At 46.3% G+C, this 23,800-nt stretch overlaps 1 protein-coding gene across 1 annotated transcript in view; it reads left to right on the plus strand.

Annotated features, from left to right (window-relative positions):
- Nucleotides 1-13,099: 13,099 nt before the first annotated feature.
- SENP5 (SUMO specific peptidase 5) overlaps nt 13,100-23,800 on the plus strand; it is a 75,122-nt gene continuing 64,421 nt past the window's right edge. Inside the window, exon 1 of the mRNA XM_060242593.1 lies at nt 13,100-13,341. The gene's annotated coding sequence lies outside the window, so the exon portion shown is untranslated. The remainder of the gene's footprint in view (nt 13,342-23,800) is intronic.

A 23,800-nucleotide genomic window follows, 5' to 3' on the forward strand; every position in this document is an offset into this window, starting at 1 on the left:
GTTACCATGCTATAACTCAATAAAGGGCTATGATCACTGCGACCTCACCTCCTCCATGCATTGAACCCACTATATTATACCTCCGTTGGAAATAATGAAGGATAGGGGCACCTTCTTTTGGGGCTCATAGAATTGGACCCCCTGGTCCAATCCTTTTGAAACTTGGAGGGTGTTTTGAGGTGAGGCTTTAAATGCTATGCGGAAAATTTGGTGCTTCTACCTCAAAAAAACAGCCCCTCCGGAGCCCCAGAACACTGTGGATCAATTCTCCATTATACCCTATGGGAATCAGTCTCCATAGGGAATAATAGAGTTCCCAGCAGACATTTCCCTCCTCTCACACTTTCTGATGACCCTGATGTGGGGGGAGGGCCTCCGAAACAGGAGATCCCCTGCCCCCACCTGGGGATTAGCAAACACTAGAAATAAACCACTGCTTGTTTATGTTGCAAATAAATGCTTAAGCAATTTCTTTCATAATGATGCAATTGTATTATTATCATCACAAACCAAAATTCATTAAATGCCCATAGAAAAATCAAAACGTTACTTCACACCACTCTTGTAAGGTAGTGCTTTACAGCCCACTGTCTCAGTTCTCCTTTGCTTGAAAGACGTAGACAGCACCACGCTTGTATAGGATTCCTCCTACGGGCAGCAGACCGAAGTAGGGAGGGACGGTGGCTCAGCGGAAGAGCATCTGCTTGGGAAGCAGAAGGTCCCAGGTTCAATCCCCTGCATCTCCAAAAAAGGGTCCAGGCAAATAGGTGTGAAAAACCTCAGCTTGAGACCCTGGAGAGCCGCTGCCAGTCTGAGAAGACAATACTGACTTTGATGGACCAAGGGTCTGATTCAGTATAAGGCAGCTTCATATGTTCATATGTCTGACAGGTGCGGCAGCTACACAGGTCCTAGGTTCAGTTCTGCGTTTCGTTCACCTTCCACTGGCCGCTTTTCTTTCAGCTTTGGAACCTGTGCTAAAGGCAATTGCTCACACATTACAATGCAATGTTACTTTGCAGCTTGCACGAATGGTTCTGAATGATTTTGAAAGGACTACCTTACAAGAGTGGTGTGAAATAACTTTTTGATTTTTCTGTGGACATTTAACGAATTTTGGTTTGTGATGATAATAATACAATGGCATCGTTATGACAGAAATTGCTTAAGCATTTATTTGCAACATTAAAAAAGCAGCGGTTCATTTCTAGTGTTTGCTAATCAGTACACTGCAGTTTCTGGTTTGCCCATCTGGGGACATCCAATTCCAGGCACGATTAAGGGCTTAGCTAGTAGGCCAGTGATCCCTAACATGATACCCGTGGATGCCACAATAGCTCTGATGGGCTTCCAGGAACCTACTTGCTTCTTGCTCTGAGCTGGATGGCCCAGGCTAGCCAGATCTCAGAAGCTAAGCAGGGGTGGCCCTAGTTAGTACTTGGATGGGAGATAGGGACACTGGCCTCCAGGTGAGACCAGGGGATCCCCTGGAATTACATATCATCTCCAGATTACAGAGATCCATTCCTCTGGAGAAAGGATCCATTCCTCTGGAGAGTGGACTGTGGACTAGGGTTGCCAGGCCCAAATCAGAAAATACCTGGGGACTTTGGGGGTGGAGCCAGGAGACTGTCCCATTCCCTAAAAGAAAGAAATAAACCACAGCAGTGCCGTTCCCCTGAATACTGTCTTCATTTCCACAGCCCCCAGCAGCTAAGCTTCCAATAAATGAAACTGAACACACACACACACACTCACAAAACAGCCAAAATAAACATAGTTTGCAAGCACACACTTTGGTGATCTCACTGAGGCAATTTACTCACTGGTGCTGCTGAATGTAACCATCCGCTGTACTCCAACCAACTTCTTCAGACAACCAGGAAAACGAAATCACAGCAGCCTAGGGGGTAGAGCTTTCCTTCAAACTCTGCTCATTTCCCTTCCTTTCAGACTTGTACTAGGAAGGCCCACATGGCTCTGCCTACTTCCCCCGCCCATTCATCTTTCCTCTTGGTTTCCCATCCAAGTACTAACCACAGGATTTAAAGGCACACATACAGTCCAAAACATAGGCAGTTTACAGGCTTCTTCTAAGTCTGCTGAGATATAAAGGCACATGGTGGCTGTTGGGGCAAGGCTTCCCCACCGCCCACCGGTCAGCTGGCTGGCGGCGGGGAGGAGCCTACAAAACTGGGGGAGTCCCTGCCTGGTCCTGAGGACTGGTAAGCCTACATTGTACCTCGCCCCTGTCCTCCCTATGATTCACCCCCATATCTCCAAGAGTGTTCTAACCTGGAACTGGCACCTCTGCCCAGTGGGGAATCAAACCCAGTTCTCCTAGTTTAGAGTCCACACACTTAACCGCTACACCAAACAGGCAGACAACCTGTCCACCTTGGTCTGATATTTGAATTCCTTCAGGACTCTCAAGAATAGACTATCAGGACATGGTGACTTGTTCGTTTTTAATTTGTCAACAAGACCTTAAAGCTTCAGCACTCATTAGCTCAGTTCTTCAGACTGTGTTTCTTGTATAGCACCTATATACATTCCCAAACTGTTACCCATGTTTCATGCTAAATGAACTCTGAGCTCTCCAACTGTTATTTAATCGCCCTCTTTTCTAAACCCAAGTGCCACCTGATGTTTAAAATAAGAATCCCAAAACCTGAGAAATAAACTATCGTTTTACTGATTTTATATTTTGGTGTAGTAATTAAGTGCATGGACTCTTATCTGGGAGAACCGGGTTTGATTTCCCCCCTCCTCCACTTGCAGCTGCTGGAAGGGCCTTGGGTCAGCCATAGCTCTTGCAGAACTGTCCTTGAAAGGCCCGCTGCTGTAAGAGCTCCCTCAGCCCCACCCACCTCACAGGGTGTCTGTTATGGGGAAGAAGATAAAAGAGATTGTGAGCCGCTCTGAGATTCGGAGGGGAGGGTGGGAAATAAATCCAATATCATCACCACCACCACCATCATCCCATTTTCCTCCCCAGTGGGAACAAAAGGCATCTTACAACATTCTTTTTGTGGGGTTGTCAACCTCCTGGTGGTGACTGGAATTACAACTGATCACCAAGCAACAGAGGTCAGTTCCCCTGGAGAAAGTGGGTGAGTTGGAGGTAGGGCCGCTAGGCAAACTAGGTGACTGCCTAGGGCGCCAGCCTTATGGGGCTCCAAATTGGACGCTTCCATGTAACTAGGTGACGCTATCAGTGCTGGGGTGTGTGCGTGCCAGAGGTTAGCCTTGCCTAGGATGCCAGGCAGTCTAGGGCCAGCCCTGGTTGGAGGGCAGATGCTATAGAATCATATCTCCTTTGAGCTCCATCCCCTCCCCAAATTCCAGCTTCCCCGAGCGCCACCCCCAAATCTCCCAAGCCAGAGCTGGAAATCTATCATCCCATCTCCATTTTATTTTCACAACGACCTTGTGAAGTAAGTCAGGCTGAAACATTTGTAAAGTGAGTTCAATCAGCTCTTAAGTAAGCAGCAACAGTTTATTCAAGAAGGAACAGTCACAGCACAAACAGGCAGCACAATGCAATGCAATATTTACCCTTGGGCTGGGTTAAACACACCCCCTTAGGTTGGCTGCAGTCCTCCCTATTGGTCTCTCCAGGATCCTTCATTTGCATTTCCAGGGAGAAATTCCATGCATCCTTATTAGCCGGTTCTAAGAGAACCGGACCATCAGAATCTAGGCATCAGGATCCTGGAGAGTAATGGAAGCATGATTCAAGCTTGCTAACAGTGAACACCAATTACATAACAGATATAGGGTTGCCAATCCCCAGGTGGGGGCAGGGGATCCCCCGGTTTGGAGGCCCTCCCCCCGCTTCAGGGTCGTCAGAAAGCGGGGGGAGGGGAAGGAAATGTCTGCTGGGAACTCTGTTATTCCCTATGGAGATTTATTCCTATAGAAAATCATGGAGAATTGATCCGTGGGTATCTGGGGCTCTGGGGGGCTGTTTTTTGGGGTAGAGGCACCAAATTTTCAATATAGCATCTAGTGCCTCTCCCCAAAATACCCACCAAGTTTCAAAAAGATTGGACCAGGGGGTCCAATTCTATGAGCCCCAAAAGAAGGTGCCCCTATCCTTCATTATTTCCTATGGAAGGAAGGAATTGAAAAGGTGTGCCGTCCCTTTAAATGTGATGGCCAGAACTCCCTTTGGAGTTCAATTATGCTTGTCACAGCCTTGATCTTGGCTCCACCCCTAATGTCTCCTGGCTCCACCCCCAAAGTCCCCAGATATTTCTTGAATTGGACTTGGCAACCCTAAACAGATACAAACTCTCTAATACTTGCCAGCTTTCTACAGAGCTACACAACATATTGAAACTGGTATCTGACTACCTTTTAAATCAGACAGAAACCCCCTCCCACTTAGCAATCAGCTGTCACAGAAAGTCTTCAGGGGGCATCTTCCTGTAAGTAAAGGATTCAGGGGTACAACTTATTTAAAAGGGACAGGCAAATGAGAAAGGGTGGAGGCATAGCAGTATATGTGAAGGAGGTATATATATGTGAGGAAATATATGAATCTGAGCATGGCAGCTCAGTTGAGAGTCTCTGGGTAAAAATAAAAGGAGTAAGAAATAACAGTGATATTATTGTGGGGGTCTGCTATAGACCACCACGTCAGGCAGAGGACTTGGATGAGATACGTCTACAGCAGATTGCAAAGTTCTCCAAGAGAAGGGAGATTTCAATTACCCGGACATCTGTTGGAAGTCCAACTCTGCTAAAAATGAAAAATCAAATAGATTCCTGACTTGTCTTGCTGACAACTTCCTTTTCCAGAAAGTGAAGAAGGAAACAAGGGGATCTGTTATCTTGGATTTGATTCTCACCAACAAGGAAGAATTGATTGAAGAAGTGGAAATAGTGGGCACCCTGGGCAGTAGTGACCATGTGATTTTGGAATTTACAGTCTTAGGGAAGGGGAAAGCTATACATAGTCAGACTTATAGGTTGGACTTCAGAAAGGCAAACTTTGATAAACTTAGAACTGTGCTGGCTAAAATCCCATGGTCAGAAATACTTAGGAGGAAAGGGGTTCAGGAGGGGTGGGGAGTTTCTTAAAAGGGAAATACTGAAAGCACAATCACAGATGATTCCTATGAGAAGAAAAAATGGAAAAAGCCTAAAGAAGCCGAAGTGGCTCCATAAACAGCTCTCTAAAGACTTGAGAAATAAAAAGACTCCTTTAGGAATTGGAAGGAGGGCCTTATAACCAAGGATGAATATAAACAAATCACCAGTGCTTGTAGAGAAAAAGTTAGGAAAGCTAAAGCTCAGTATGAGCTTAGGCTGGCCAAAGATGCTAAAAACAACAAAAAAGGTTCTTTTCTTATGTTCAGAGTAAGAAAAAGAGCAAGGACATGGTAGGCCCATTGCGAGGGCAAGAAAGTGAAATTGTAACAGATAATGAAGAGAGGGCGGAACTGCTCAATTCCTACTTTTCCTCAGTCTTCTCTTCTGAGGAAAACGGTGCTCTACATGGCAAAAACAGAACATATAAGGAGGGTATGAAGTTCCAACCTAGGCTCAGCATAGGGGCAGTACATAAACAGCTAGTTTCTTTAAATAAAACTAAGTCCTCAGGGACAGATGAATTGCATCCAAGGGTTCTAAAAGAGCTTGCTGGTGTAATTTCTGAGCCTCTGGCTATTGTTTTTGAGAATTCTTGGAGAACAGGAAAGGTGGCAGAAGACTGAAGGTGGGCGAATGTTGTCCCCATCTTAAAGAAGGGGAAAAAAGATGATCCAGGTAACTACTGACCCGTCAGCTTGACATCTATACCTGGAAAAGTTTTAGAACAAATCATCAAACAGTTGGTCCTGGAACATTTAGAAAGAATGGATGTGATTACTAAGAGCCAGTATGGGTTTCTCAAGAACTAGTAATGTCAGACTAACCTGATCTCTTTTTTTGAGAAAGTGATTACCTTGCTGGATCAGGGGAATGCTGTAGACATAGTTTATCTTGATTTCAGTAAGGCTTTTGATAAAGTTCCACATACTATCCTTGTTGACAAGTTGGTAAAATGTGGTTTGGATCCTGTTACTGTTAGGTGGATTTGTAACTGGTTGACAGATCGCACCCAAAGAGTGCTTATGAATGATTCCGCATCCTCTTGGAGAGGAGTGACAAGTGGAGCGCCTCAAGGATCTGTCCTGGGACCTGTTTTGTTCAACATCTTTATCAATGATTTGGATGAAGGAATTGAGGGAATGCTTATTAAATTTGCCGATGCTACTAAATTGGGAGGGGTTGCAAACACAGAAGAAGACAGAAACAGGATACAGGATGACCTTGACAGACTGGAAAACTGGGCTAAAATTAATAAAAGGAATTTTAGCGGAGATACATGTAAAGTTCTGCATTTAGGTAGGAAAAATCCAATGCATGGTTATAGGATGGGGGAGACTTGTCTTAGGAGTAGTATGTGCGAAAAGGATCTAGGGGTCTTAGTGGATCATACGCTGAACATGAGTCAACTGTGTGATGCGGTGGCTAAAAAGGCAAATGCAATTTTGGGCTGTATCAACAGAAGTATAGTGTCCAGATCACGTGATGTGATGGTATTGCTTTACTCTGCTCTGGTAAGACCTCACCTGGAGTATTGTGTTCAGTTCTGGGCACCACATTTTAAGAAGGATATAGACAAGCTGGAACGAGTCCAGAAGAGGGCGACGGAGATGATGAGGGGTCCGGAGACCAAGTCCTATGAGGAAAGGTTGAAGGAGCTGGGGATGTTTAGCCTGGAGAGGAGGCGGCTGAGAGGTGATATGATCGCCATCTTTAAGTACTTGAAGGGCTGTCATAGAGGATGGTGTGGAATTGTTTTCTGTGGCCCTGGAAGATAGGACCAGAACCAATGGGTTGAAATTAAATCAAAAGAGTTTCCAGCTCAACATTAGGAAGAACTTCCTGACCGTTAGAACGCTTCCTCAGTGGAACAGGCTTCCTCGGGAGGTGGTGGGCTCTGCTTCCTTGGATGTTTCTAAACAGAGGCTAGATGGCCATCTGACAGCAATGAAGATCCTGTGAATTTTGGGGGAGGTGTTTGTGAGTTTCCTGCATTGGGCAGGGAGTTGGACTAGATGACCCTAGAGGTCCCTTCCAACTCTATGATTCTATGATATAAAACCCAAAGAGCTAACTGTGAGCTCAGCATATGGATGTGTTTTAATGCCAGCAGGACTTAGCCTAAAAATATTTGGCATACTTGAGCTTTATTGCATGTATTTAACCAACTGCGTAAAGTCTCTAGACCAAAGGTGGCCAAACTTGTTTAATGTAAGAGCCACAGAGAATAAACATCAGATGTTTGAGATCTGTAAGACAGGAAGGGAGGGGGGGAGGAAGAAGGAAAATATATTTATTTATTTATTACTTTAGTCTTCTATTCTGCACTCTCCGCAAGTGGATTCAGGGTGGCTAACTGTCAATTCAAAAAGTTTACAATTACAATTTTAAAAATGATAAAATAACAATTAGAATACATTTCGTGGTGCTGTTCAACTTCAATACAGGCAGGATCTTTCTTTCTTCCGATGACTGTAGTTCCTCAGCAGTGTCGGGTGGCAGTCCTCTCCCGGTCTTTCGAAATAGTTCAGTTTTGCAGGCCCTGCGGAATTTAGAGAGGACCCGCACGACCCTTATGGCCTCCGGGAGGGCATTCCACATTTCTGGTGCTGCCACTGAGAAGGCCCTAGCCTGTGTGGAACGCAGTCTGGCTTCCCTTGGTCTGGGAATAGATAGTAGTGTTATGACCAGAAAAGAAGTTCCAAACAGGGATCAAAGAAGCAAGCAGTTTATTTTCAGACGCCCTTTTCAGACAAGCCTACACTGATATCAACTGCTGAGTTGCTTGGAATAAAGAGCCGCCATCCATAATACGATTATGGAACCATTTAAACTGGCAGAACCAGCGCCAAAATAATTTTATTGCTGCCAGATACATTTAATGCAATTTGAAGTATGTATTTAATTTAATTGACTGGTTTTTATGTTAAAAATTTTAATTGTTAAATTTAAAGTTTTATCTATCTATGTTAATTGTTTTAAATGTTGTTAGCCGCCCTGAGCCGCCTAGGCGGGGAGGGCGGGATAGAAATAAAATTTTTTATTATTATTATTATTATTATTATTATTATTATTATTATTATTATTTTCACGTTTGCAAGTGTGGGAAGACCCCTGGGTCAAACTCACCCAAAAGATCTTCAAAGTCTGCAGAGCAGGCAGTTCATTGTTAAGGCTTCCCTTGTCCCGCCTTCTCTGCCTCTGTTAACCAATTGGTGAACAGGTTCACAATCTAATCAACCTATCCGCGTACATTCTAACACGCGCGCTTCCCGTGCTTCTCTCCCCCTTCCTTGTCCCCCTTAAGATATAGTGTTTTTCTATGGCTGTGAAACTTTGGCTCATTTTCCTCATTAAATTTCTATTTCTTTGATCCTGGGCCAACATTGTTGGCTGTTGTGCTTTCCTCTATTGGCAGCCCAAACAATGCTCCCTACCGCATGCCTAAGTAACTAGCTCGCATCCTGTCACGTATCTTGTCATGTATGTATGCCCAGGTGGTTTATATATATTACAAAATAAAACATTTTCGTTAGTCTTTTAACCCTATCAGTAGGTTTTGTGTTCCTGAACGCGGTGCTCTCTGGGGAACGTATGGAGAAATGCGGTCCCGTAGATAGGCAGGTCCATGACCATATAATAAATGGGAGAGAGAGGTGGAAAGAAAGCAACTTTAACTGTAAATGCATTCTTCAAGCCACTGGCTGGCTTGGCTTGGAGAAGTGATTTAAAGACACAAGTGCCTTCTCCAAGCTGACCGACAGGGCGGTGCGGGCTTCAAGAGCCACACAATATGTGTGAAAGAGCCACATGTGGCTCCCGCGCCACAGTTTGGCCACCCTTACTCTAGACTAGTCCTTCCTTGAGTATTTAGATCCTGTGTGCTCCCTTTCTTCATTCCTTCTAGAAATGGAAGGATGGAAGCAGGGAGGGCTGTGGCTCAGTGACAGAGCATCTGCTTGGCATACAGAAGGCCCCAGGTTCAATCCCAGACATCTCCAAATTGAGAGGACCAGGCAGGAGGTGATGTGAAAGACCTCAGCCTGAGACCTTGGAGAGCTACTGCCAGTCTGAGTAGATGATATTGACTTTGATGGACCAAGGGTCTGATTCCATATAAGGCAGCTTCATGCGCTCATGTGGAGGAACCCTTTAAAAGACCCACAGAACAGATTAAGGCCACAGTTCCAAACAGAGTAATAGAATCACAGAGCTGGAAGGGGCCATACAGGCCATCTAGTCGAACCCCCTGCTCAATGGAGGATCAGCCTACAGCATCCCTGTTGAGTGTTCAGGATGGTTTAGGATGGCTGGACTGGTCAGGAAGCCGTCCTTACCTTCATTTAGCAGAGTGCTCCTTCTGAGCTTCAGTGCCTAGTGTAATGGTTACCACACTATCTCACAAACCTCACAGAGAGCCTTTGCTTTAAGTTAAGAAACCAATACTGGTGGATTTATTTAAAAGAAACATAACGGCCGTTTTCCCACTTACCTTACCCCGGAGCGACGTCCCTCTTCACCGCGCTGCGTCTGCGCGGATTTCGCACAAACTGCTGCGCAGCACCAGGAAGAGACGCGTAGTCCCGGGGCTTTTGCGTCGCAAATGTAAACCTGCTTTTTGGCGGTTTACATTTGCGACACAAAAGCCCCAGGACTACGCGGCTCTTCCTGGTGCTGCGCAGTAGTTTGTGTGAAATCCGCGCAGATGCAGCGCGGTGAAGAGGGACGTCGCTCCGGGGTAAGGTAAGTGGGAAAACGGCCAACATATAATCATTGTGGAGCGAAAGAGTGTCTAAACTATTCTATTTAACAGGATGGCTTTGGATTGTAGTAGGCCATCTGCTTAGTTCAGTTCAGGAGGAGAAACACCATGCTATTCCTCCTAAAGCATGCAAGAAAGAAGGAAGAAGAGAAGGAGAACAGGAAGAAAGAAGTTCCCTGAGTTTACATTCTAACTCTATGGTGTTCATAGTCTTGGAGGACTGAGCAAGGTAGGCTTGCCAATCCCCAGGTCCCAGAGGGAAATCTCCCGCTTTTGCAGGCTCCTTTCTGCCCCCAGTCAGTTGGCGGTAGATGGAAGCCCCGCCCCCACAGCCACCATGTACCTTTTCACTTTGGAAGGTTTAAGAAGACGCTTGGAAAGGCTTGCTTTTTAGACAGTGCCTTTAAATCTAGGAGCCAGGCTGAACGGGGGTGGGGTGAGCTGGCAGAACAGTGAGCAGTGAGCTATGAAGCTGTAAGGAGGGAAGGAAGCAGCCCCCGCCTACCATTTGTTTTATAATCTTTTCAGAAGTTGTTTGCATAGGAAAGGGTAAACTAGAACATTTGGTTTCCCTGTGTTAGTCTGAAGAACTTGAAACTTCAGCAACTCGTGAGTAAATTGCCTTATGAGACCGCACAAAACATCCTCTAGGTAACGGCCTTTCTCAGGTTTTGCAAACGGAGGGCAATGGCTTCTTTTATTAAGTCCATCCATCAGGTTTTTCTTTTTTCCTGATGCCTACCATTTTCCCTAGTGTTGTTGTCTTTTCCAGTGGCTCTTGTCTTCTCATAAGGTGACCTAGTAAGACAGCCTCAGTTTAGAAGAAGAAGATTGCAGATTTATACCCCGCCCTTCTCTCTGAATCAGAGTCTCAGAGTGGCTTACAATTGCCTCTATCTTCTCCCCCCACAACAGACACCCTGTGAGGTGGGTGGGCTGAGAGGGCTCTCACAGCAGCTGCCCTTTCAAGGACAACTCCTAGGAGAGCTATGGCTGACTCAAGGCTATTCCAACAGCTGCACGTGGAGGAGTGGGGAATCAAACTCGGTTCTCCCAGATAAGAGTCTGCACATTTAACCACTACACCAAGCTGGCTCTCTGTCATTGGCTCTTAGTCATTGTCACTTCTAGGGAGAGGTCTGCAAGGCTCCATTAGAAGGGCTCTTTCCTCGACAACAAGCTGCAGCTTCTCCCAGCCAAGACAGCCAATTCAGCAAACGGTGCTCCGGCCCCAAAGTCAAACCATAATAGTAAATGAAACAAATGGCAGTGTGCCGCTCTTGAGAGGCTCTCTCAGTCTACCATCTTCAGCAGTCATGACAAGCAGGTTGTTTTTTTTTTAGCAGGAACACACAGGAACACTCAAAAAATGGTCTCTGGAAGAGGGAAGCCGCTAGGCAGCCACGCGCTCCCAGACCGCACACTCCATCCTCTCAGCCACCTCCAACGGGCTTGTGAAGAGAGCAAGAGATGTAGAGCCACCCATGAGCCCCCCTTACTGGGAGAAGCTGGGCCTGCCTCTGCCCGCTCTGCCACATGTGGCTTTCTCTCTCTGGCCATGTTGGGAAGGGGGAGGTGAACCAAGGTCTCTCATTGGGCTGTGTGAGAACACACATCCATGAAATTCAGATGATGGCACTGTACTGTTCTGTGTCACTATGCAGAAAGTAACCTACCGAACGGGTGACATCACTTCTAGTGATGGCAGGGGTGTATGGCCTAATATGCAAATGAGTTCCTGTTGGGCTTTTTCTACCAACAGAGGTGGTTTGCCGTTGTCTGCCTCTGCACAGTGACCCTGGACTTTCTTGGGTGGAAATACAAACCAGGCCTGAATCTAGAGTTGCCAGGTCTATGTTGGAAAATACCTGGAGACTTTGGGGGGGAGGGGGGTGGATCCAGCAGAGGGAGAGGTTTTGGGGAGGAGAGAGTCCTCAGTATGGTTACAATGCCCTAAAGTCCACCCTTCAAAGCAGCCATTTTCTCCGGGGGAGCTGATCTTTGCCAGCAGGCAATCAGTTGTAAAAGCAGGAGATCTCCAGGCCTCACCTGGAGGCTGACTGACGTTACTAACCCAAAGGTAACTGTGACCAAAATCACTAAAATATACAAAATTTATTACTATATCCAGAACAGGCAAACTATAGAATTACTGTTCACATAAAGAAGAGTCAGTCCAATTCCATTCATAGTGTTTCCATAAGGTCCATAGTCTTCCTGAAGATATCAATCAGTCTAACCCATGTAGTGATTTTGCATCTCCATAAATCCCATGAAAATATATATGTGCAACAGGACAGCTGGTATTTAAATTCCTGTTTCAATGCCACTTTTCTTCAGGCACAGGACTAAAGTGTTATTTCTATAAGATCCTTAAGGTGGATGGGGCTGAGAGAGCTCTTCCAGAAGTTGCCCTTTCAAGGACAACTCCTGAAAGATCTATGGCTGACCCAAGGCCATTCCAGCAGCTGCAAGTGGAGGAATGAGAAATCAAACCCGGTTCTCCCATGCACACTTAACTACACCAAAATAAAGTGGACAATTGTATCATCCTGAAACCATCATGCCCCCCACCCCGGTCCATGGAAAAACTGTCTTCCAAAAAACCGATCCCTGGTGCTAAAAAGGTTGGGGATCGCTGCTGTAGACGACTTCTCCAAGTCAAGCCAGCTGGTGGATTGGAGAATGCATTTAAAGTTAAAGTTGCTTTCTTTTCACCTCCCACTCACTCCTTCCTCCCTATGTTTTCCTTCCTTCCTTCCTTCCTTCCTTCCTTCCTTCCTTCCTTCCTGCTCTCAAACATCTGATGTTCGTTCTATGTGGCACTTACATTAAGCAAGTCTGGCCATCTTTGGTAAAAGGTTTTGTGTGCTAAAGGACAGTGCATGCACAAAAAAACTTATACCCATAATTAAACTTTGTTGGCCTTAAAGGTGCCGCTGGAATCAAGCTTAGTTCGTAACCAAGAATGATTACGCCGCCGCCGCCCCCAGTCCTTTAAACCTAGACCAGGCCTAGATTTAGAGAACCCTCTTCTCCTAGCAACCGACATCAAACACGCAGGCGCACTGCGAAGGGAAACCCAGACCAACCGTTTCTCCGGGCGCAAGCGCACTGCAGCCTCTCACTACGCCCCCCTCCCTCAGCCTTTAGAGAAACCCCGCCTTCTCCTTTCCTTCGCTCTCGCCTAGTCCGCCGCTCGCGCATGCGCAGGAGCCGACTCTCCCGAAAAGCCACTTTTCCCCTCCTCTTCCTCCTCCCCTCCGCCTTTCCCTTTGGATTTCTCTCGTCGCCTTCGAGTGACGTTGATGCCCTGGGCCGGTCGCTGCCGCGCAGGTTGGGAGCCCGACCCACGTGAGGCGTCGTTGAGTCTCTGCCTGCCGGCCGCCTCGCGCCTGTGTTCCGTGGGGAGGGGAGGCGCGACGGAGGGGGGGAAGGGCCCTCTCTCTCACTCTGCGGCCGGGATGTGCCGAACGACAAAGGTACGGGCGGGAGGAGGGAGGCTGCACGGGGGGCGGGGTCCGGTTCGCTATTTCTTCCCTCCCCCCCCCTTTGGAGGGGTCTTTGCCGGGGAGGGGGAGGTGGCCTCCCTAGGCCGCTGGCCGTGAAAGCGGCCTGAGGGGATAGCTCCCCAGAGCTACTGAGCCAAGCCTCTCTTCCTTCTGTTGGGCCTTGAATTGTGTTTGTCTGTGTCCCTTATAAAGTTTACATCTCTGCTACCTAATCTTAAATAGGTACGCACATGGCCCGGCCCAACAGGTTCTCATTTACGTCAGGTTTGGCCCTCATAAAAAATGAAGTCGACACCCCTGCTTTAAATCATGCAACTCTCCTGCCCACCCCTGCCGAGCGATTTGGAGCCCACGATCAGCTGATTTGTGGGCCATTTAAATGAGGTGGGACCCCTCCTGCTTTTGCTTCTGGGCGGCCCTCCTGCTCGATTTAAATCTTGCAGGAGAGGGTGGGAGGGGGCAGCCCTGGGAAGGGGAGTGAACCCCCCCCCCAAAAAAAAAAAAAACCCTGCCAGGGAGCCCGGCCCCGTGGGCTTCTGGCTAACCACGGGCCTATGGTGAGGGAATGTGGCTTAGTATCTGCTCACCATCGAGAAGTCCTTAGGCTTAATCCTCACCGTCTCTGAGATAAGGAAGATCAGGTGGCAGGTGATGTGAAGGATCTCCCTCGCCTGACGACTGCTGCCAGTCACAGTGAGTAGTGCTAGCTTCCATGGATGGCCTGAATCAGTACCAGGCAGCTTCTTTTGAGGTCGGGGCTCAGTGGTGAGTGAGATGTAGCCTGCGAGGAGTGGCTTTGTTTTGCAAAAATGAGGATGAGGGAAAGAGAAATGAATGGGAGCCCAGCTTCGCTGCTCCCCCTTTGAGAAGAGAAGGGCTTTTGTAATAACTGCTTGTTTGCACCTTGCTGTCCGTGGCAGGTTGTACTCTACAAGGTGTGACAGAGCCAGCATGGCGGTGTAGCTAAAGTGTTGGACTGGGATCTGGGTGAACCCAGGTTTGCATCTCATTTCTGCCATGGAAGCTTGCTGGGAGACCAGGGGCCCCTTAGCCTAAACTAACTCACAGGTTTGTTGTGAGGATAAAGTGGAGGGCAGGAGATTGATGTAAACCGTTTTGGCTCCCATCGGAGAGAAAGGCAGGATTATTATTATTAATAAATAATAGTGTAAATAAATAAGCAAAGCCAACTTCCTTCCTCTCTTCCCACAGGAACTTCTGCCAGAGGTGGCCAAACTGCAGCTCGGGAGCCACATGTGGCTCTTTCATACATATTGTGTGGCTCTTGAAGCTCCTACCGCCCTGTCATCTGACTTGGAAAAGGCATTTTAAACCACTTCTCCAAGCCAAGCCAGCTGGTGGCTTGGAGAATGCATTTAAAGTTGCTTTCTCTCCACCTCTCCCTCCCTCTCTATCTAATCTTCCTTCCCTCCCTCCTTTTCTCGAAGATCTGATGTTCATGTCTTGCGGCTCTCAAACATCTGACTTTTATTCTATGCGACTCTTACGTTAAGCAAGTTTGGCCACCCCATATTTTTCACTGGAAGAAGATGCAGGGGTAGTGGAGGTGAGGGTAGCTTTGGATGAAGCTAGAAATGTACTTTCAGGCTTTGTACCATTGAAGGTGAGCACTAAAGGGTTAGTCCAAAGTCTTTATGAGGAAAAATGAGCTTTGAGGATGTGTCAGAAAGCAAAAGGATTGGAAGGTGATTGGTCTTTTGTGTTGTGCATGTCAGGGGCCGTAGGGAAAAGAGTAATATTGAGGAAGCAATTGAGAATTGTGTTTCTTCCAGCTGTTCTTTTCTGCTTAGGGCCTGTAGTGAGAGGAGAGGGGAGCAATGTAAGCCAATTAGGGTTTTCACTGGCAAAAAGGGAAATGAATAAAGGTATAACGGTTAGAGTGTTAGCCTAGATCTAGGAGACTTGGGTTTGTATCCAGTTTGACATGAAAATTTGCTTGGTGATCTTGGGCCAGTCGGACACCCTCAGCCTAACCTGCTTCGCAGGAGTGTCGTAAGGACAAAATGGAGGAAAAAAGAATGATGTTAGTGCCTTTGCGTCCCCACTGGGCAAAATAGTGGGCTACAAATAAATGTGAGTTTTGTCCTGTAGAGGTGCACCGTAGAGGTAAAAACTTCCATAGTGCATTGAAGGATCTGCCAAGATCAAACCCAGGTCAGTTGCTCTGGAGTCTGTTTTCCCACATATATTTTGTGTTTGATAATATGGTGCCTCTCAGTGCATTTAACTGGTTTGAGCTGAGTAGAACAGCTCTGGAAAGCATCTCTCTTCTTGGTTTGTTGCTCTTCCCAAAGTGAAGAGTGAGAATGGGGGATCCGCTCATCAATACATGCAAAATAATGGCCTTGTTTGCATTCTTTTAAAGTCTGTTTTAAGAACAGGAGAGTGTAAAGTTATTGATAGGGTAAAGAAGCCCCGTGGCGCAGAGTGGTAAAGCTGCAGTACTGCAGTCGGAGCCCTCTGCTCATGACCTGAGTTCGATTCCAGCGGAAGCTGGTTCAGGTAGCTGGCTCCAGGTTGACTCAGCCTTCCATCCTTCTGAGGTCGGTAAAATGAGTACTCAGCTTGCCGGGGGGAAAGTGTAGATGACTGGGGAAGGCAATGGCAAACCACCCCATAAAAAGTCTGCCATGAAAACGTTGTGAAAGCAGCATCACCCCGGAGTCGGAAACGCCTGGTGCTTGCACAGGGGATCTTTCCTTACAAGAGCCTCATGGCGCAAAGTGTTAAAGCTGCAGTACTGCAGTCCTAAGCTCCGCTCACGACCTGAGTTCAATTCTGGCGGAAGCTGGATTCAGGTAGCCGGCTCCAGGTTGACTCAGCCTTCCATCCTTCCAAGGTGGGTAAAATGAGTACTCAGCTTGCCGGGGGGAAAGTGTAGATGACTGGGGAAGGCAATGGCAAACCACCCCATAAAAAGTCTGCCATAAAAACGTTGTGAAAGCAATGTCACCCCAAAGTCGAAAACGACTGGTGCTTGCACAGGGGACTACCTTTACTTTTTAAAAGAAGTTGAATGAGAGTAGCAGCGAGTTGTAATTTGTTGTCCCCCTCTTCCTTCCTTTGCCCTTGTTGAATAGAAGTCTTAGTGATTCCGGTAGGCATGAAGCTGTACTGCAGAAAAGTGTCAAATTCTACAGAATATCTGTTGTAACTGGTGCAAGATGTAAGCTGCTTCCTGTAACGATTAAAATAGCTTTTGCTTAACTTATTGCCTCCTAGTGCACAAAACCCGCTTGTTGCAGCTTCTGTCACTGAAAGCTTGTTTTGGAAAACATTGGTAGAAGCTCGTGCTGATCTTGCTGAAGCATTGTTAGGCTGTGTGTGTGTGTATGCGCACAAGCTGTGAAGTTGTGTCTGACTTTACGGTGATCCCATGAACTGATGAACTCAAAAATGTCCTGTTAATAGCCTTGCTTCGTTCTTGCAAACTGAGGGCAGTAACTTCCTTTTTAGGGACAAGCTATCTCACCTTGGGTCTTCTTCTTTTCCTGTGGCCTTCAACGGTCCCTAATATTATTGTCTTCTCCAGTGAATCTTGTCTTTTCCGAATGTAACCAAAGTGCAATAGCCTCGTTTAGCTTCCAGGGAGAGTTCAGGCTTGTTAGGCAATTTGGCCTATTTAACAAACTTCATAATCTCTGTTAGTAGGTACCCAGTGTGCTGACTTGCTGTCTGATACCAGTACGAGAAGGTTTCAAGAAGATAACGTTTCATAAACAGGGCATCACCAGTGACCATTTTGTAGATGGCTGGGTAGGGTTACACCTTGTTCTGCTTTTGAGCCATCCTTAACTTATGAAACGGCTTATGAGAGTTCAGCTGCGCTTTGATTATTCCCAGGGCCGGCGCTATGGGTTCCGCCGCTCAAGGCAGACACCTGTGCAGCGCTCCCCCCCCCCCCCGGAAATGAAAGTGATGTCATCAAGCAGGCCAGGGATGGGGAGAGCTGAGGCCTGCATATCGCACTCCTGCAGGGAGCAAGGTACGCAAGCCTGGGGCCGGGCTCATCAGGGCAGAGAGGGGGTGCCCAGCGGTGCACCCGGGTGGGGTGCGCCCTAGGCAGCCAACTACCCCACTTACTCCCACGCGGCAGATCTGATTATTCCTATTTCATATTCTCTCACAAGATTTGAAGTCTGCTTCAATGAATATTGCTATTTTGCTTATTAATGGTTGTGGGTTTTTTTAACACCGTCTTGGTGGATGGATGGATGGAAGATGTTCAGTGGAAAGAACAATAGCAATCGTGGTGGAGGTTGTTTCTTTTCAGGAGTGACAAGGACTGTACCGTTGCATATCTTCAAGGCCTATCGAATTCGGGACTGGCTCTGTCGTAAATACATGTTGGGTTGAGCTGAAGTGCTCTTCAGAAGATGAAGACAAGGCGTTTCAGAGTGGCCTAGAGCGGAAAGAATGCAAAATAGTATTTTTTTTCCCCCAGCTCCTTGTGTAATGCCACTCGTGTATCCTGCAGCGCTTGTCCTGAAAGCTTCCCAAGCAACTTCTAGTGCATGTAAAATTAATACTCACTACGAACAATAGTTAATAGATGTGATAAAACCAGATGACGGCTTAAAAACACACACACGGAATCCCAGCGTTAGAAGGGGCCACACAGGCCATCTAGTCCAACTCCTTGCTCAGGGCAGGATCAGCGTAGAGTATCCCTAACAAGTGTTTGTCCAGCCGCTGCTTAAAGACAGCCAGCGAAGGGGAGCTTGCTACCTTCCCCAGTAGCTGATTCCACTCTTGCTGTAAAAAAGCTTTTTCCTAATATCCAGCCAGTACCATCCCATTCTTAATTTAAATCCATTGTTGTGAGTCCTGTCCTCCGTTTCCAACGGGAACAGCTCTAAATCTTAACATCTAAGACTAAAACCTGCACAATAATCCATTAACAAGGCTTGGGAGCAGGGGTGGGGGTGGGGGGTGAGAGGGGTTCTTGGAGCCTGACAAAAGAGACCTTTTCATCATGTGGCTAGCACTACAGACAATTTGGTGCTTGACATCTTGACATAGGGAAAATTCCATCACTGTAGAAGAGATCTAGCAGACCCATGGCGCAGAGTGGTAAAGCTGCAGTACTGCAGTCCGAACTCGCTGCTCACGACCTGAGTTCGATCCCGGCGGAAGTTGGGTTTCAGGTAGCTGGCCCAAGGATGACTCAGCCTTCCGTCCTTCTGAGGTCGGTAAAATGAGTCCCCAGCTTGCTGGGGGAAAAGTGTAGATGACTGGGAAAGGCAACGGCAAACCACCCTGTAAAAAGTCTGCTGTGAAAACGTTGTGATGTGATGTCACTTCAGAGTCGGAAACGACTGGTGCTTGCATAGGGGACCACCTTTACCTTTTACCTTTTGAGGAGGTCTTCCCTCAGATAGAACTCATCTTACTTTTGAAGCAGTGGGGGACTTATGGAGAAGATCTTAAGTGACAGGCAAACATATGTGGGATCCGCGATTCATTCACTTATTCAGACCTTTAAGTGCTTTCAAGATAATAACCCACAGCTTGAATTGTGCCTGGAAGCTAGTGGGAAGCTTTTAATACAGATGCAACGTGTTCTCTGTATCTATAATGTACCGTTTAGGTTTGTCAGTAACTGATTTTTTGGTAGCCTCAGAGGGCAGTCCCACGTAGAGCACATTATTTTATTTATTTATTTTAGGCAATTTATAGTCCGCCCTTTCCCAAGGATGGGCTCGGGGTGGATCACAACAGTCTACAAACAGTATAGAGCAACAGTTAAAGCCAGAACGACGTGGACAGTACAGTTTGACAGATTATAACAGATTGTAAATGGCGGCTCAGTTGGGCACATATATGAACCAAAGATAGTAAATAAAATAAGTTTATGCTACAGCAGAGATGGATCGCCACATAGGGCCAGTCAGTGGAGTAGGACGCCCACTGCCTCAACCGAAGCCCTGGCGGAATAGCTCCGTTTTACAGACCCCGTGGAAAGATAACAATTCGGTGAGGGTCTGGATCTCTAGAGGGAGCTGATTCCACCAGGCTGGGGCCATGGCTGAGAAGGCCCTGGCCCTGGTTGAGGCAAGACGGATGTCCTTTGGGCCAGGGGCAGTCAGCACATGTTGTGTGCTGGAGCATAGTGATCTCTGGGGCACATATAGGGAGAGGCTACATTAGAAGAAGAAGAAGATATTGGATTTATATCCCGCCCTCCACTCCGAAGAGTCTCAGATCGGCTCACAATCTCCTTTACCTTCCTCCCCCACAACAGACACCCTGTGAGGTGGGTGGGGCTGAGAGAGCTCTGACGGAAGCTGCCCTTTCAAGGACAACCTCTGCCAGAGCTATGGCTGACCCAAGGCCATGCTAGCAGGTGCAAGTGGAGGAGTGGGGAATCAAACCCGGTTCTCCCGGATAAGAGTCCGCACACTTAGCCACTACACCAAACTGGTGTAGCCCATTCTGATTGTCACTAAAGCGTGAATAAACTTGTCCAGCTCTTGCTTACCAAGATACAGCTTCGGTTGGTGCATTCGCTAGGGCTAGGCGGAGCGTCATATCGGAGTCTTGAGCCATAGATAATGCCAACATGAAACTGCTTGAGGCTGATTCGCTGGTTTTCTGTTAGCTGCCTCGTATGGCACTTTACCGAGTACATGGTTCCTGTCCGAAGGAGCCAGCAGTCTTAGCGTTTGAGACTTGGGAGGGAATTGGCAGCAGAGAGAAGTAGGAGAAGCACCACACACATTAACTTCATTGCGTGCACTTGGGTTTAGCTTCAGTACAAGAAGGGAGCTGAGAGGTCATGCCGGAGCCTTCACGGAGAAGGTTGGTGTTGAGTAATTTGAACAGTGTGAGAGAAGTGGCATCACGTGGGTGTTCCTAGTACACAGTGCTAGATGCAGAAGCGGGGTGGGTGAAAGGCTGGAGTCATTATGCAAGGACTTGAGGTCTTCATATATAACAGGGTGGCATGCCTGCAGGTGTAAAGTTCATGACCAAGGATGCATTGGGGTTTGAGAGCAAGGAGAAGAGGGGGGTGTAGAGACGTTTTAGATAGATAAGGGAAAGCTACGACTGTGGAAAGATTTGAAGGCAAGGACAGGGAATTTGCATTGAGCCAGGAGCATAAGGGAAGTAAACAGTGCGATTTAAGGAGCAGGGGAGCATGTAGTCAGATCAGTGAGGTGTGAATTATTTTTGGTACCAAAGCTTTAGGAAGGGGCCCAGGAATGGCAACATGAGGCGGCTGTGGTGACTGCACTTAGGATGGTGAGGGAAAACACTATTTTGCAATGGTTTAAAGCGGCAACTGATTTTAAGTTTTGCGGCAAAGCTTCATGCCAGTTCTGCAGGATGGATGGTGGTGTTATCAATGGATGTTTGATGAGAAGCTGACTCTGGAGGAAAGATGAGATCAGCCTTGGATACACTGAGCTTGAAATAATAGTGAGGTAGCCACATCTCATGGAGGGGGGACCGTGGCTCAATGGAAGAGCATCTGCTTTGCATGCAGAAGGTCTCAGGTTCAGTCCCCAGCATCCCCGAAGAAAAAGATCAGTGAGTAGGTAATGTGGGAAGATCTCTGCCTGAAACTCCAGAGAGCTGCTGCCAGTCTGAGTAGACAGTACTGACCTTGATGATCCATTGGTCTGGTTCAGTATAAATTTAAACAGCAACCTGACACTAGGCAATTATGAATAAAGATGCCATGCCGTGGTTCAGCTCAAGGTCCGTTCCAGACGAAGACCCCAGGATTTATTATCTCCGTTTCCATTTTATAACATCTTCAACAGTGGAATGAGCTTAAATGAATTGTTCTGGACGTCGGTGTTCGTGGAAATTATTCCTGAATGTTTTTACTTAGTATTTGTGAAATTCCAATATTAATTTTGTGGTGCTTTCCACCCAATTTCAATCGTTTCCCATTTTAAGTTAAATTTATTTCATAGGAATCTCCCCATGGCGGAGAGGGCGTGTGTTACATAGAATGAAGGATTGATTCCTATGACTGGCCCTGTCACTAGGCAAACTAGGCAATTGCTTAGGGCGCTGGCCTTCTGGGGGTGCGAAATTGGGCATCCCCATGTGACTCAGTGGCATTTTCAGTGCGGGGGCGGGGGGGGGGAGGTGTGCCGGAAGTTAGCCTTACCTAGGGTGCCAGACATTCTAGGGCTGGCCCTGACACACACACAGATATGAAAATATATATATATGTAAACAAAGATCCTTGGAGAGAGTGCTGGGGAGAGAAGAGCTAAGATCTATAAAATTAATAATAATGGACATATGAAGCTGCCTTGTACTGAATCAGACCCTTGGTCCATCAAAGTCAGTATTGTCTACTGGCAGCGGCCGTCCAGGGTCTCAAGCTGAGGTTTTTCATACCTGTTTGCCTGGACCCTTTTTTGGAGATGCCAGGGATTGAACCTGGGACCTTCTGCTTACCAAGCAGATGCTCTACCACTGAGCCACCGTCTAATGCAATGGTAGTGAAGATTGGCAGTTTCAGAATTGTTATTGTTTTTAGATCATTATCCCAAGGAATTACGTGAGAACATATAGAATTTTTTTTTAAAACAATCTGAAAATGGGTTGGAGAATAAAACTACAAATACATACAATTCACATTTTAAAAATCAAGTTATAAATTCACCCAATCGGCTGTGCAGGTTGGGTTGGATTAGAACAAAGGCTAAAATTCCTGCCCCTTCCCTGTCTGTTGAAATAGATGAGTGGACATGCACAGTTCTTCGAGTCAGCTAAAATTTGTGTGTCAACAGCTTTCCGTGCTGTCATTCTTTTCTTAAATTTAAACAGTGTAAAGGAGGTACGTGCTATATGTCTCAGTTTTTTTGCAAATATTAATTGCCAGAAAGCTTGAAATGGGTTTGAACATTTAAACCCACCTTCCCACCAAATATTTCAGTTGAAGTCCCCCCCACTCGCTTTTAGGACAAAATTAATATGAGGTACTTTTTAGATCTAGTTTAATAAATATCAGTCAAAACAAATATGACAAGTGATTTTAGAGAGGTCCGGTTTCCATAGAGACATGTATTAACAATTTTGTATGGCATTATTCAGAAACAAGACTCTTATACATGTCCTGTTGATTCAGAAAGTTACAAATATACAACTTAACTGAAGAAACATAGAAATCTTTGCAGTTTTAACAACCAAAAATACAACAAACAGCTCCAGTAACAGTTTACAGTTTGAACAGACTTCAGAGCCTCTCAACCAGGAATAACTGTTGATCAAGCATATAGGTGGTAAGTTTGTGATGTAGTATTGTACAGTTTGAAATCCTAAATGTCCAGGGAAAGGTTGTGTATTTACCACCTTGTCGCCTGATCAGCATTTATAAATTGAGAGACGTTGAAGCACATTCAAACTGAACAATACTACGTCGAATTGCATCACTTTAAACATATATGCAAGGTACTTTGTATTGGTTTCTGTTAACTTTGCACACTGTGGTTCCTCTTGTTTTTTGTCAGTTATCATTGAGGGCGGGCAGAGGTGGAAGCCTGACTTAGGGAGGTAGAGAAAAAATAATTGAGGCAGAAGGAATTCAGAGTATGCAGAATTCCAGGGTATTTTTGTAGCAGGAACTCCTTTGCATATTAGGCCACACACCCCTGATGTAGCCAATCCTTCTGGACCCTGCAGTAGTCCCTGTACTAAGAGCCCTGTAAGCTCTTGGAAGATTGGCTACATCAGGGGTGTGTGGCTTAATATGGAAATGAGTTCCTGCTACAAAAGAAGCCCTGCAGAGTTCTAAGACTGAGCTGTAACTGTGTGGCTAGCAGAAACTGACTTTGCTTGGTATTTTCCTTTGTTCCTAGTTGTTTGTTGGAAATTCTTTCCTGCCTAGTCCGTCCTGATTGGCTCTGCTATTTCCTATCAGGATACCACAGGAGAAGGGGCTTCAGTGTAAAGCCAAAGCAGATGGAATACCACTGAAAAACAATTATACTTCAATCCTTATATGTGATTTATCTTTAAATCAGTGTGTACAAATATCAACATCCATTTCCAATTTCTTCCCTCCAGAAAAAAATTACAAATTATTAACAAACAACAATTCATTCCAACACTTTCCAATAGAGGGATTTTCAGAAATCCTTCCTCCAGTAAACAAAGTTCGTAATGCGGTCCATAACTTATTGTGAAATTCTTTCAAATGGAGGGGCCAGGAAATCCTTGCGGCCTTCATAAGACGTCTCCTCTAGATTTCAAGACATTTCATTACTGGCCTTCTTCAGTTAATCAGGCTGTTAAAATGGAACCTGATTTCAATAATTTCTTACACAGACTCAAAAGTTCAAAGCTAAAACAGAATCATTGGGTTCTCCTATCAAGAAGCAAGGCTCTTGGCCCTTAGAATTTTCAAAGCTTCAATCCAGTTTCTGATCTTTGTAGGCATGGG

The sequence above is a fragment of the Heteronotia binoei genome, chromosome 6 (genome assembly GCF_032191835.1).
Source record: "Heteronotia binoei isolate CCM8104 ecotype False Entrance Well chromosome 6, APGP_CSIRO_Hbin_v1, whole genome shotgun sequence".
Classification (NCBI taxonomy): Eukaryota; Metazoa; Chordata; class Lepidosauria; order Squamata; family Gekkonidae; genus Heteronotia; species Heteronotia binoei.